This window comes from Bidens hawaiensis, unplaced genomic scaffold, assembly GCF_021521415.1.
Source record: "Bidens hawaiensis isolate Kalapana, Puna unplaced genomic scaffold, B.hawaiensis_p1.1 tig00030785_1, whole genome shotgun sequence".
Taxonomy (NCBI): Eukaryota; Viridiplantae; Streptophyta; class Magnoliopsida; order Asterales; family Asteraceae; genus Bidens; species Bidens hawaiensis.
Genome location: NW_027495145.1, coordinates 26,598 through 40,639, shown reverse-complemented (window position 1 = coordinate 40,639; position 14,042 = coordinate 26,598). Strand labels below are relative to the sequence as shown.

General features: G+C 34.6%; 1 long non-coding RNA gene across 1 annotated transcript; it reads left to right on the top strand.

Annotated features, from left to right (window-relative positions):
* The first annotated feature begins 11,450 nt into the window (after positions 1 to 11,450).
* On the top strand, positions 11,451 to 12,985 carry LOC143580999 (uncharacterized). Its single transcript, XR_013143755.1, has 3 exons — positions 11,451 to 11,521; positions 11,610 to 11,646; positions 12,665 to 12,985. It is a non-coding gene; the product is annotated as an uncharacterized LOC143580999 (long non-coding RNA).
* Positions 12,986 to 14,042: the final 1,057 nt, after the last annotated feature.

The window sequence follows — 14,042 nt, the reverse complement described above, 5'->3', positions numbered from 1 at the left end:
CATACGTACTAATGTGCATTTGATGTGTGTATTAGTCTTATATTGCATATATACAATAGTGTTCATCAAATATGTGCAATAGAATACAACACTTTTGCACATATTTGATGAACACTATTGTATATATGAAATATATGACTCATAAACACATCGAATACACATTAGTACGTATGTGTAATACAACATTAATGCATATGTGTACAGCATCAACTTTTAATTTTTATTTTTTATTTTTTAATAACTTTTGCATATAATACAACACTACTAATTTACAATTCATAAATATTGAATATATGTAATTAAACACTATTGAACATAAAAAATACATAGTAATACACATGTGTAATACCGCAATATCGCACCATAATTCGTATGTGCATTCCAACGTCTTTTTCTTATTTTTTTTATTCTTGTCTAGTGAAGAGTAACAAAATATCAGAATAATGGAAAAAACGGAAATTTGAATATATTTTTTTATTTTTAATTAAAAATAATTCTTTAAGAGTTTTTAAGTTTTCTCTCTAATTTTTCTTATATATATATAAAGGCTCCATGTAGCCATATATTATTACACAATCGTTATATGTAGAGCGTAGTTTTGTTAATTAGTATTTCGTACTATTTCTGTTGTTATGAATGCATTAATCTAGCTTTCGGTTGTTGTAATAATGTTTAGGGCTTGGCCCATATGTAAACAAAGCCCAATTGGGTCCAAATAATGAAAGAGTGCATGATATGCTCTCACCTATATAAGGTGGAGCATACTCATGCACAAAGTAACTATTTTGAATATAATCTTATCCATCCAACAACTCTCTCTACTCCTCTCTCTTTTTCTATTTCCGGTAATATAGAAAACACCAACAATATCCGAGATCTCGGTTGGCCTTAAGTGATTTCTGCTAGCTTGTGGTTAGAGATTGATTCAAGAACTATTTGTTTGATTCGTTTCTTAGGACCTACAATGGGTATCAGAGCATTCGACTCTACTTGTTGTAGTTCTTTGGTCACAACCTTGGATTTTGGTCTATTTGAGTGTTTAAAACTTGTTTTCAAGTGGCTAAAGTGGGTTTCGGGCTTACTTGTTGTGTTTACAAACTTGAAATAAGTGTGCTCTTGTGTTCTTGAATGTTTTTTATTCAATAAGTGTGTTTGTTTAAGCTTGATGGTTGTATTTGAAGATTGTTAAAGTGTTCATCAGGTTGTTTGTTAGATTAATCGTGTTTCCTTAAATGGAAAAAAGTGTGATTGTCTGAAAATCCATGCACAAAGTGAAAATTTGTACTTTCTGGAAAACAATCGAATCGAGTTGAAAACCATTCGAATCGAGTTTGCAAACCAATCGAATCGAGTTCATAAACCAATCAGATCGAGATTTGAAACCATTCAAATCGAATCACAAACCAATCGAATCGAATTCGATTCATTTTGCAAATCAATTTGATTTAGATTATATTCGATTCGATTTGCTTACCATTCGATTTGATTCCTTTTGAATTCAATCCATTTAAACTCCGATTCTATTCCTTTGTACTTGGCACTTTTGACAGAAGCCGTTAAAGAATTGTTTGACTTACATTCAGGTTTACAAGATGATGACTGATCCTGAGACGTTGAAAACATATTTGAAAACAAAGCCAGTACCTCCAATAAGCCCTTAAAGCTACTCAAATGGAATAGCAACTTTTAAGAATTTAAGGTTCAAGAACTATATAAGAATCAATGACATTGCTCTTCTTAGAACAATTAAAGAAGGTCCTCACTAACCCACCGCTATGACTTCTGATGGACCAGTTGATAAGCATGTTTCAACCTATGATGACAATGACAAGAAGATGATACTTGATGATCATAGGGCTTATGTACTTTGAGTGTGTGTTTATAACTTGAGATCTCTTAAACGTTTAGAGAACACACTACTGCCAAAGGACTTTGGGGTACTTTGGTTGATAAGTTTGAAGGAAACTTGGAAACAAGAAATAGTAAAAAGGCATTGTTTAAGGGTGAATTCAACACATTAAATCATATCCAAGGAGAAACTGTTGGAACTCTCATTAATAGGTTTGAGACATTGTTCACAAAGATGAAAAGTGCTGGGATCATTTATGATCAATCTGAAATAAATGAGAAGCTGCTAAACTCTTTACCCTACACTTGGAATAGTAGTGTTATCACCATCAAGAGAACAACCAATCTGGACAGAACATCGTTTTCTGACTTAACTTCCACCATAAATCATTTGAAATGGACGACAAGCTCAAATTGGGTAATCATATCAGTTCTCCCAATTATGCGGGGATATCTACTGGGTCAGGATTCAGTACCACTTTTCTCATCCAAGCTCATCCTACAGTTCATCCGGTCAATGGGGTGTTTTCTGCTCAATCTCCATAGAATACTACATTCAAGTCCACTGTAAGTCAGCAGCCATCATCCAATTCAAGTTCATTTCAAGAAGCGGTAAACAAATCCGTTGAGCAAGCTCTAAAGGCTCATGGGATTAGAAAATATAAAGGTGGGTCATCCAACTCTGCTCCTTTAGTTGATGATTCAAACGTTGCACTGTTTCATGCATTCATGGCAAGCCATGAGGAATTGTTTCAAAGAAAACTCCTACCTCATTGATTCTAACAAGGAGACATTCCCGAAATCAACAAGAAAGATCTCAAGAGGATGGACATTGAGTACCAGATGGCCATGTTTGTTCATCGTGCTTCAAACTTCATGAGAAAGTATGGGAAAAACAGCTTCAAAGACTCTAATGGGAAAAGGTTTGGGTTTGACAAAGACAAGCTTTGATGCTACAAATATAATGAAACTGGGCACTTTGCAAGAGAATACACCAACCCAACCAAACCTTCCAATGATATCAAGATCATAGATATTTATGAAAATGAAGGAAAGAAGAGAAGTGACAAGAGGCCTGTATATCAGGACAGCTCTTCGAGTCAACAAGTTCCCCGGATCAGTCAAAACAACTCAATCAAAGGAAACTTAGGCTCAAGCTCAAATTCAAGAGCTTTGATCACCCAGCCAGCTCCAACAACTGAACCAGAGTGAGAGGGAGATCAATTCTATGAGCTGATAAACCCGTTGACCTTTGCTGGGATGGCCTTTGTGAATGAAAATCAAGCTTCTTCATGTTCTGCTTCAGAGGGAAACCAAACGACCTCTAACATTCCCGAGGTACACAAACTCTGTTCTCAAGCTTGTCTAGATAAAGTACAGAGGTACAGAACTCGTAATGCCGCATTAATTGATGAAAACATAGGCATTAAGAAGGAGATCAATTCTATGAGCTGATAAACCCGTTGACCTTTGCTGGGATGGCCTTTGTGAATGAAAATCAAGCTTCTTCATGTTCTGCTTTAGAGGGAAACCAAACGACCTCTAACATTCCCGAGGTACACAAACTCTATTCTCAAGCTTGTATAGATAAAGTATAGAGGTACAGAACTCGTAATGCCGCATTAATTGATGAAAACATAGGCATTAAGAGTCAGAACGATGAATACAAAAGGGCCGAAAAGATATTCACCGCAAGAATTAAAATTCATAACAATGACATGGGAAAACTACATGAAAAATTGTTCCAGTCTAATAAGCTAGTTGAATTTCATGAAAGAAGAATAGTTTATTTATAAGCTAAAATTAAAGAACTAGAATTAGACCTTGCCTAAAGAAAAATAACCGTGGATAGGTTTGAAATAACGTCTAATAAACTGAATCGGATTATTGGGGGCACATATGAGGGTGAAACAAAAGACAGGATTGGGCTTTGATCATACTGTAGTTCCTCCACCATTCAATGAGAACTACACAAGGATGTCCCACTTTGCTTTCAATACCTCGCCTGAGGATGAAATGCTCTATGGAATTGGTCATATACCAAAACAAAAGACATTTGTTCCTCCTGTCTCCAAACCCGTTGATCCTATCCCTATATCAGTTAGTTCTAATCGTGATATATCATGTTCAGCAAGTTATGTAGAAGAAAGTGGGTGTGTGGAAAAGAACATGACTTGTGGAAAGAAAAACGTTTTAAATTCACTTTTTGATTCCAATGTGAATCTAAAACAATTATAAATGTTTTAAATGAAATGATGATTTTGTTTCAGATTGTGATTCTGAAACAATTTATGATGAAAGTTTTGTTAAAAATAATGTTAATCATAATAGAGTTAATAAGGTGAACATAACTAGTTGTTCATCAACAAGTTGTAAACTTGAGGATACAATAAACAGAAGACATGTTTTTGAAAATAATGGGGAAAGCACTTCATGTAAATATATTCCAACACAGAAAACCTCATTTTTTCAAACAGCTAACTATTTGAAGAATCCTCAATCATACACCTATTTTGATAACAACAACTATGTTTTTCATCAACAAAGGTATGTTAATTCATTTTACACAAATGCTTTTAATGATAGAGGTTACAGATCGGATGGCTTTTATGGTCATGTTCCTTTCCAAGCATCACCTTTTCCACCACAACAATCTTATCATAGTTCTGATGAGTTCTATAAACTCTATAGGAGAAAATGTTGTTTTGTTTGTGGTAACCCCTCTCACCTTGCAAGACATTACAAGAATTGGCATAGACAACAAAAAGAAATGAACAGTAAGTTTAACCAGTCCCATTCTAAAACTGCACCCAATTCAAGAACAAGCACTGGCAAATCAGAAAGTTCTGCCAATGAAATGGACATGAGAATCAACAATGATAAGAAAGGGGGAAAACCTTTCTGGATAACCAGAAAGGAGGGATCAAATGGGGTTTAGACGTTGAAAAATCCAATAATCCACCAAAAAGAAGCAACAAGAGGAATCCAAAGATCGAAAGATTTGAGGATGTTGTTTTGAAAACAAAAAGGAAACAATCCAGTAGATCTAAAAACAAGAAACATGATTCTGCATGGAATCCTAAGGATTGTTCTTAAGATTCAGACTCACCACAACATTTCATTTATTATGAAAACAATATATAATTTAATGATTTTCTTGTTAACCTTTCAAAGACAACTAAGTCTCGGGAGCCCATGTCTAATTAACTGCTAATGTGTGCAGGGCCAGTCAAGAAGGTTTGTCAACAGTATTTGGTACTTAGATGTGGTTGCACCTGCCACATGACTGGAAACGAGTCCTTACTATTTGACGTTCAATTGTTTGATGGTGGACACGTTTCAGTTGCTAGTGACATGGGAGGAAACATAACAAAGAAGGAAAAAGTTTCAAATGGAATCTCAACATTTGATTGTGTCAATCTAGTGGAACAACTCAACCATAATCTGCTCAATGTCTCACAAATATGTGATAAGAAGTTCTCCACTTTATTCACAAAAAATGAATGATTGATTCTAAAACCAGGTTTCAAAGTCCCAAAAGAATGGATTTTGATGCGTACTCTGAGGCACAATGATGCTTACTTATTGGATATGAACAGTTCATACTCGCGTCGAAATGCTTCATGTTGAATCTCAAAAGCCTCGGAGAATGATTCATCACTGTGGCATAGACGTCTTGGTCATGTAAACTTAAAGTTTTAGACTAAGTTGTTAAAGTTAGCATGTGAGGGGCTTGCCTATTAAAACTTTCTCTTGCATTGAAACATGTCTTTCGTGCTCTAAATGCAAGAAACACAAGCTTCCTCACAGGCCCAGGACTTACAACACCATAAACTCCATTCTTCAGGTGTTACATATGGATTTGTTTGGTCCCATTCATCCATTGTCAATAGGCCGATAAGCCCATTGTCTTTTTGTTACTAATGATTTCTCGTGTTTCAAATAGACTTTCCTTCTAGGGCACAAGGATGAGACCGCACAATTTTTAATCAAGTTCATAACTTTTATGGAGAATCAGATTAATCAGAATGTGAAGTGTATTAGAAGTCACTACGAAACTCAGTTTTGTAAAAGAACTGTCAAATACTTCTGTCACTCAAAAGGGATAGATCGCCAGTTCAGTGCTCCATACACTCCATAACATAATGGGGTTGATGAACGTCATAACAGAACACTCATCGAAGTTACAAGAACAATGTTGTCAGACTCAAAGCTATCATTGTCATTCTGGGGTGAAGCAATCAATGGCGCATGCTTCATAAAAAACCGTGTGATAATCAATAAGCGCTTAAAGAAGGCTCCTTTTGAAGTCTATTATAAGACCAAGCCCGCAAGTCAACTACTTTAAAACCTTTGGATGTCCATGAACTTTGTTTCATAAAAGTGCTTACTCAGATCCAAAATTTGCTGAGAAGGCCGACAAGTGTTACTTTATTGGGTAGGCGGCCAACAAAACCGCTTATAAAGTCTACAATATGAAAACAAAGGTGATTGTGGAGTCTTTCAATGTTGACTGCCAAGAGATTAACCCCACTAATGACACACGGGAACAAACTAGTTGTTTGAAGGACTATCTGTTCAATCAGTTTCGTGGCATGCCTACCTCCCCAATCAACAAGTTCTCATGTTCTAGCTTCTATACCCGATCATGTGTTGATTCAAGCTATTTCCAACAACTTGAATGATATTAATTTGTCTACTGGCCCTTCCAACAGAAATGTACCTCAAGCAGCTCCTCCACCAGCTGTCATCAATCCCACTCCTCAACAGCTGATACAACCGACATGGCAACAATTGAAGATGCTTCTAATTCTGATTCAGATGTCAGCTGAAAATGAGGAATCAAATCAGACAGAACCCGCAACAAATGTTCAAGTAGTACCTAGTATGGTCGAATATGTTCCCACACCTCCCTCTTCAAATGACTGCTGAACAGACTGTTGCTGGTGCTTCTAACAACACTACCACCACTCATGTTCCTGCAGTTGTTGTTCCATCTATTTAGAATCTCTGGGATGGTCCTATCGCTTAAGAAAATATGACTGATCAGCCTGACATCGTTCAGTCGGCCACTGATGTTCTGATTAATGCTCCAAGGATATTCCATCCCATCGAGATCCTGACAGTTGATCTACAAGTGGAACCTGCAGTTCAAGTGGAAAACATTCCTCAGTTTCCCGTTCATCGGTCACACCAGACAAAAAAACATCATTGGCTCTCCCTTAGTCGACATCCAAACAATGAGCAAATCTAGTAACATTAACATATGTCTTTTTTCATGTTTTATTTCACAAGTTGAACCTAAGGACTACAACGTTGCTCTCAAGGAAAATTCTTGGGTTGAAGTTATGCAAGAGAAACTGTTACAGTTCAAGAAGCTCAACGTGTGGAAGTTGGTTAAGAAGCCAGAAAACAAGAAACGGATTGGTACAATATGGGTTTTTAGGAATAAGAAGGATGATAAAGGTGAAATCATAAGAAATAAAACATGGTTGGTAGTTCAAGTTTTCTCTCAGCGTGAAGGTCTTAATTACAATGAGGTTTATGCTCCTATTGCTAGGCTCGAGGCCAATAAAGGTGTGTCTCTCAGCGTGAAGATCTCTTCTTGGCCTACGTTTCATACATGTACTTCAAAGAGTATCTGATGGATGTGATGACTACCTTCTTGTATGGGAAAGTGAAAGAAGAAATTTATGTCTAGCAACCGCTAGGTTTTGAAGATTCTGAACGTCCAAACTATGTTTATTGTCTTGATAAAGCTCTCTATGGCCTTCATTAAGCACCTCGTGCTTGGTATGCTACCTTAGTAGAACGTCTTTTGGTGAATGGCTATAAAATAGGTGTTATTGATAAACACTCTTAATCAAGAAGGTGAAGGACGATCGAGATTCTTGTTCAAGTGTATGTTGATGATATTATCTTTGGACCAACATGTGTTAAACTGTGTAGAGAGTTTACCAAGATCATGCAGAGTCGGTTTGAAATGAGTTCGTTAGGGAAATGACTTTCTTTCTGAGCCTTCAAGTTGAATAGAGGACGGACGGGATTTTAATTCATCAGGAGAAATACGTTCACGAAATTGTTCAGAAATTTGGGTTCAAAGATGTGAATTCTTATGTCAATACTAGACCGACGTTAGCTCCAGATCCATCAGGAAAGTCAATCGATCAACACCTTTATTGGTCAGCAACTGGCTTCCTGATGTACCTCACTGCAAGCAGGCCGGGCATTATGTTCCCTATCTGTCAGTGTGCAAGATATCAATGTGATCCAAAATAATCTCACTTAACCGCCGTGAAGCGTATTTTTTGATTTCTAAATGGAAATCCTTTCTTAGGTCTTTGGTATCCAAAAGACTCTCCTTTAGTATTGCACGCGTTCACCTATAATTATTATGGGGGATGCAATCTTGATAAAAAATCAACTTCTAGAGGGTGCTAGGTCTTGGGAGACCGGTAATTTCTTGGCAATGCAAGGATCAGGCCACCGTATCCACCTTCACATCGTCTTTTTTTTTCTACTGAAGAGTACAATATATAAGAACAATGGAAAAAACTGAAATTTGAATATATTTTTTATTTTTAATTAAAATAATTCTTTAAGAATTTTTAAGTTTTCTCTCTATGTTTTCTTATATATATAAAGGCTTCATGTAACCATATATTATTACACAATCGTTATATGTAGAGCCTAGTCTTGTTAATTAATCTTTCGTATTATTTCTTTTGTTATGAATGTATTAATCTAGCTTTCAGTTGTTGTAATAATGTTTAGGGCTTAGCCCATATGTAAACAAAACCCATTTGGGCCCAAATAATGAAAGAGTGCATGACATGCTCTCACCTATATAATGTGTCACATACTCAAACACAAAGTAACTCTTTTGAATATAATCTTGTCAATCCAACAACTCTCTCTACTCCTCTCTCTCTTTCTATTTCTGGTAATATAGAAAACACCAACAATATCCGAGATCTCGGTTGGCCATAAGTGATTTACGCTAGCTTGTGGTTAGAGATTGATTTCAGAAACTATTTGTTTGGTCCGTTTCTTAGGACCTACATTATACACTTCTAGACTTATCTCTCCAAACCAATTAGAAATTCCCACAATTCTTGGATGTTGATTTATTGTACAATTTAATGATGCACACTTTCAATATGAATTTCATTTAGAGCATAATGAATATTACATCAAACATAACTAGTAAAATCTCAGTTATAGCAAGAAATTTATATCGTATGAGAAGTTTGGAACTATGACAAATAATTCCTCTATCAAAGGAGATCCCACTGAAACCTCGCGGCTTTCAAAAACTGCGGATAAAAATTATGCGTGTGTTAAATTTATCTTGGTAAGATATGAATATTAACCAACAGTTTAATCTTTGCAGGTTTTCAGATTTTTCATTACTCTTAATAAACTGTGGTACCTAATAATTTTTTTTATTGCCACTAAATGAATAGGAGAATAGTGTAATAGTATAGTTTTTATTAGCATTGATGACCACAAGAGTCTCTAACAAAGGTCAAACTATTAAGATAATTTGATGACAGATAGAGATTTGATTTTAGGGTAAGACAACTGTCAAGGACAGAGATAGAGAAGAAGAAAGGGGTTTATTAGAGTCACATGATAATTTATTTCAATCAGAAAGGACCTCACTAGTCAGGACATTAAAAATTAAAATTAAGTCGAATTATCATATTTACCATACCCTCGCAATTGCGTTATTTGCAAGTGGAACATCACAACCGACCTTTTGTTGATTTTTAAAAGAGGAATAAAAACCCATTTCAGAATAAAAGTCTTCATGGAATATTAATATACACAAATCCAGAATTGGTCTGAAAAAATGATGGTTTTATTCCATTTCTAAATCAAAAGAATACGTCCTAACATCCACACAAAAGCATATACTTACTTCTCCATATAAATATAACTCTCTCTCTCTCTCTCTCTCCCCCCTCCTGATGAGCATCAGTTACTTGTTTGTTTGATTGATTTTTGTAATGTGGAAAAAAGCCATCATGAAGGTATTTATAAGTAAGTGTTGAAGCACTCATATCTCCTCCATGTTAGTCAACGAAATTATCAATCATATATATAGAATCTAATATTTCCCAAATTTATTAAGAATTTTGGTGCTTAATCTTCTTATTCATTAGTAATTTCTTTTAGTTTTGTTCTTCAAGTTTCTAAATCACTCAACAATCACTTGGATGATTAATCAGTTATTTATATTTTAAAATTCTTTCTCTTCACAAGTACAAGTGTTCTCACTTTTCTGACTTCTATTACCATAGTATCCTTTTCCTTCTTGGAATATATAACTCAACAATCGAACTTCCTTTTTACCCTTAAAAGTTTTGACATGAATTCAATTGTTTAGGGGCTGCTCAAGCTTTTGGAATCTATCCTCATGTCCCAGAAGTTTGGAAGTAATTAAAAAGGTAAAACTATTGCTTTGGAAGGGGCACTAGCTGCTAGGTTTGAGAAGTATATGTATGGTCTAGAAGTAAGTTGATCTGAATTATTCCCTACCTGACAACATGTTTCTTCATGCAAGATTTTTGAAAAGAGTTGGTCTTATGTCTCATCACCTACACTTCTCATTCTTTTTAACTTGACAAAATTAAGATCTTTGTTATTAGTAGGTTCTGGAAGTAGATGAAAGACGGTAACTATTGTATTAAATCTATGAACTACCAAATTAAGTATGCTACTCATGGTAGGTGCAGCATACTTGTTTATAAACTTGGATTTCTTACACATCTTCTTCTTGCATCAGCTAGATATTTCTTTTCAACAATAGTTTGATCCATGTTTTATGCTTCCTACGTTTCTAATCTGCTAACTTATATAATGTGTAGACCACATTGCATACGTATTATAATTACTAATTACATGAGAATTACAGGTTTAAAACTCCAGCTATCGAATTCTATATAGCGATAGACGTAAAGCATGTCAGAACACTTGGATATGCTAGGGAGTAATGAGGAAAATAGTTCTGAACAATATGGAGAAAAAGCGTCCTCTATTTCTTCGATAAATAAGCATGTAACATCTTTTGACTTGAATGAAGAGGCAAGCAGTCACGAAGATAATGATTTGTCTGCCGAAGATGGAGAATATGATGGAGAGAAGATCGATGAAGGAAGTTCATCAAAGAATAGAAAAGGTCCGGTTAGGCAATATGTGCGTTCAATATTGCCTAGACTTCGTTGGACTCAGGAGCTTCATCACACTTTTGTAAATGCTATTGAAAGGCTTGGTGGGCAAGAAAGTAAGTTCTCTATATATTATTTCTGTGGTTTGAACTTGGATCCTTTTAGTTGAAGAATTAATTAATTCAATTCAATTCCTAGTGTTTGCTGAAGTTGTAAGTACTACATGCATGTAGGAAAGACAATAATCGCTTATATAATTTTGTTCTCTAACTTGGACTTACACATGTTATTAAATAATGAAAACATATCCACATTATATCTTAACAATACATTTTAGTTGGTATTCTCCAATCAAATAAACACTGCATTTACTTTTTTTTAAGTAGTTGGTTAAAACAAGAAATGTTTTTGGCTTAACTGCAGAAGCAACTCCCAAGTCGGTTCTCCAGATAATGAATGTGAGAGGACTAAGTATCGCTCATGTAAAAAGTCATTTGCAGGTAAGTAAAGTCAACATTGTCATTGACTTTTTAATTAGCATTCTTCATTTTTCACCAATTTTAATCAAGAATGTATTTTTAATGTTAGATGTATAGAAGCAAGAAGCTTGATGACTCTGGTCAAGGTAAGACATGATTCTTTCTCTAGTAAAAACAATCTTTTTTGTAAAAAAAAAAATAATAAGTAGGTACTCACATAAGTAATAAAACATAAAGAGTTTAATACTAATGGCACTAAGATTACAAATGCATAAATACAAATTGTGTAACTTATAAAATTTAAACTATTAGATATATGTCTTATCTAAAATATTATTTAATGATGACAAAAGATATTTAATTTTGAAACAACACAAACAACTATAACAATACTGTATTATATATAAATAGATAATTTGAATTGAAATTAATCTCATATATAAGAATATTGAAGTTTTCAAGAAGCGTTAAATAAAATTGGGGCCGCCATCTCGTAAAACAGAATGTGTGTTCAAAAAACAAATCCGACGTATATGCAAATACATGTATAATAGGAATATTAATCATTGTATTTCATGTCCCAAGGGACATGGTGTGGTAGTAAGGTGTCTCACTTCTGTTCTAGAAGTCGAGGGTTCTTCAATGTGCAGGTATAGGTGGCCGATTTGTATTGGACGAGGGTTCAAATCCTGCAAATGTGCACGTAGGGTTACTTTGCCGTTCATAAAAAAAAGCACCATATCACTCGGTTGATGTATTTCCGAAAAATAGATCATATCATCCTTTCAACATGTTAATTTATGTTGAAGGGAGATATCTTAATTAATTAACATTCTTTCAAATATAAACACCGTTTTGGCTAAAAAAAAACTAACGATGTTGTTAATCAATGTTAACAGACTTAATTGACTTTAAATCTTTTGGCAGTGACTGTCACTATATTTACCCAACACAACTAGCGTTATATGTAAACTAAGCCATGAGCAAATTATTTGGAACTGATGGCTTCAGCATGGGTGAAGCAATAATTAGTTTAACTTGCTAATCGAGTTTTTATAGTTTAGTTAAAAGAAACATGACATGAAAACCTAGAATACGGTGAACTGAAGATGAAGCCGAAGAATGTTGATGCGTCACAATTTAATACCTTATTTTATGCTACAGTATTATCGCATAGGGGGGCAATGGTGATTCAAGGAAGACCACACATATATAGCAATTTGTACTCGAGAACTAGCCCATTCGGACATTTGAAGCCAGCAAATGGTGGGATCGATCTAGCAAGAAATTTAGAAGTGGGAAGTTATTACTCTCGAAGTCATTTGTTTGATTCGGCTTTTCGACCAACACCAAGTGTTCAACATTTCTTGTCAAGGTAATTCTTACTCCTATACTCAAGCTAACTTTTTAACTTTATTTAACTAATATTCACTACTTTTTTCTTTGAGGTCTCATGCATGTTTGACGAACATTAATTTTTACACGCAACTAAAAACATAGCACGAAGAATATATGGTGACAGGCCAAAAACGTCAATTAAACTCAAAATCGGTCTAGAGTCATGTTTCACTTGCACACATACATTAAGGCATTAATTGGTAAATATACTTGAGTTAAAAGACCGGCCTGAAATAAAAACCGGGAATAGGTTTGTATATTTTTGTGACAAGTTTTTGGAAGTACGTGTAAACCAACTAATCGATTTTGTCCGGTACTTTTAGAAAAGTTTTGTAAAAATATGATTTGAGTGCTGTTCCAAAAAAAATGTTCCAATTAGGAGCCATACTTGTTATTTTGTAATGGCATAATTTATTAAAACAATATATCTAGCTAGGGCTAGAGTACTAAATCACAGTACGTTAAAGATTCCACAATGTAGTGCCAAGGATGATGTAATATTGATGTTAGCTAAGTCCAGCTAGTAGAGGATATCTTATGGAGGCTTTGTCCTTCTGCAAAGATGGGGATGGACAAACCTCGGTGGATCTCACAGTACTCCACATTTACTCACATTGTTATTGATAAAACTAATATCAATATTATGGATAATTATAAGGAAAAATGATTGTAAGAGGTTATCATAACATCACATTGTTACACACAAATTTATTTTTTAGCATTGTTTAAGCTCTTACATTGTTAGTGATATAATGCAACAAAAGAATTACAAATCCCATTTGTCCAATATAGTTTAAATTAGCTTGCTATACCTACTAGTGGTCCAAGTACTATACCTTTCTAGAATGGTGTTTGTGTTTTTGTTATTTTTTTAGGGTTATATTTGTGTTGTGTGTCAAGAAGGTTTTGTTTCTTTTGGAAGAGGTATTTGGTTGGTGTTTGTAGCTTTTGTTCCGGTGTTTTTTAGGCATTTCTTGTTTATTTTTAGTGTTTTCAGTAACTTTCTTTTCCCAATTTGATAGAATTAGTGTGTGAATTCATGTCTTTTGTAAGTTCACTGTAAAAGTAATGATTGATCATGGTACTTATTCATGCTAATTTCTCTATTTTGACTTAAAGCATATTTGTGAGTTATTAGAATCAC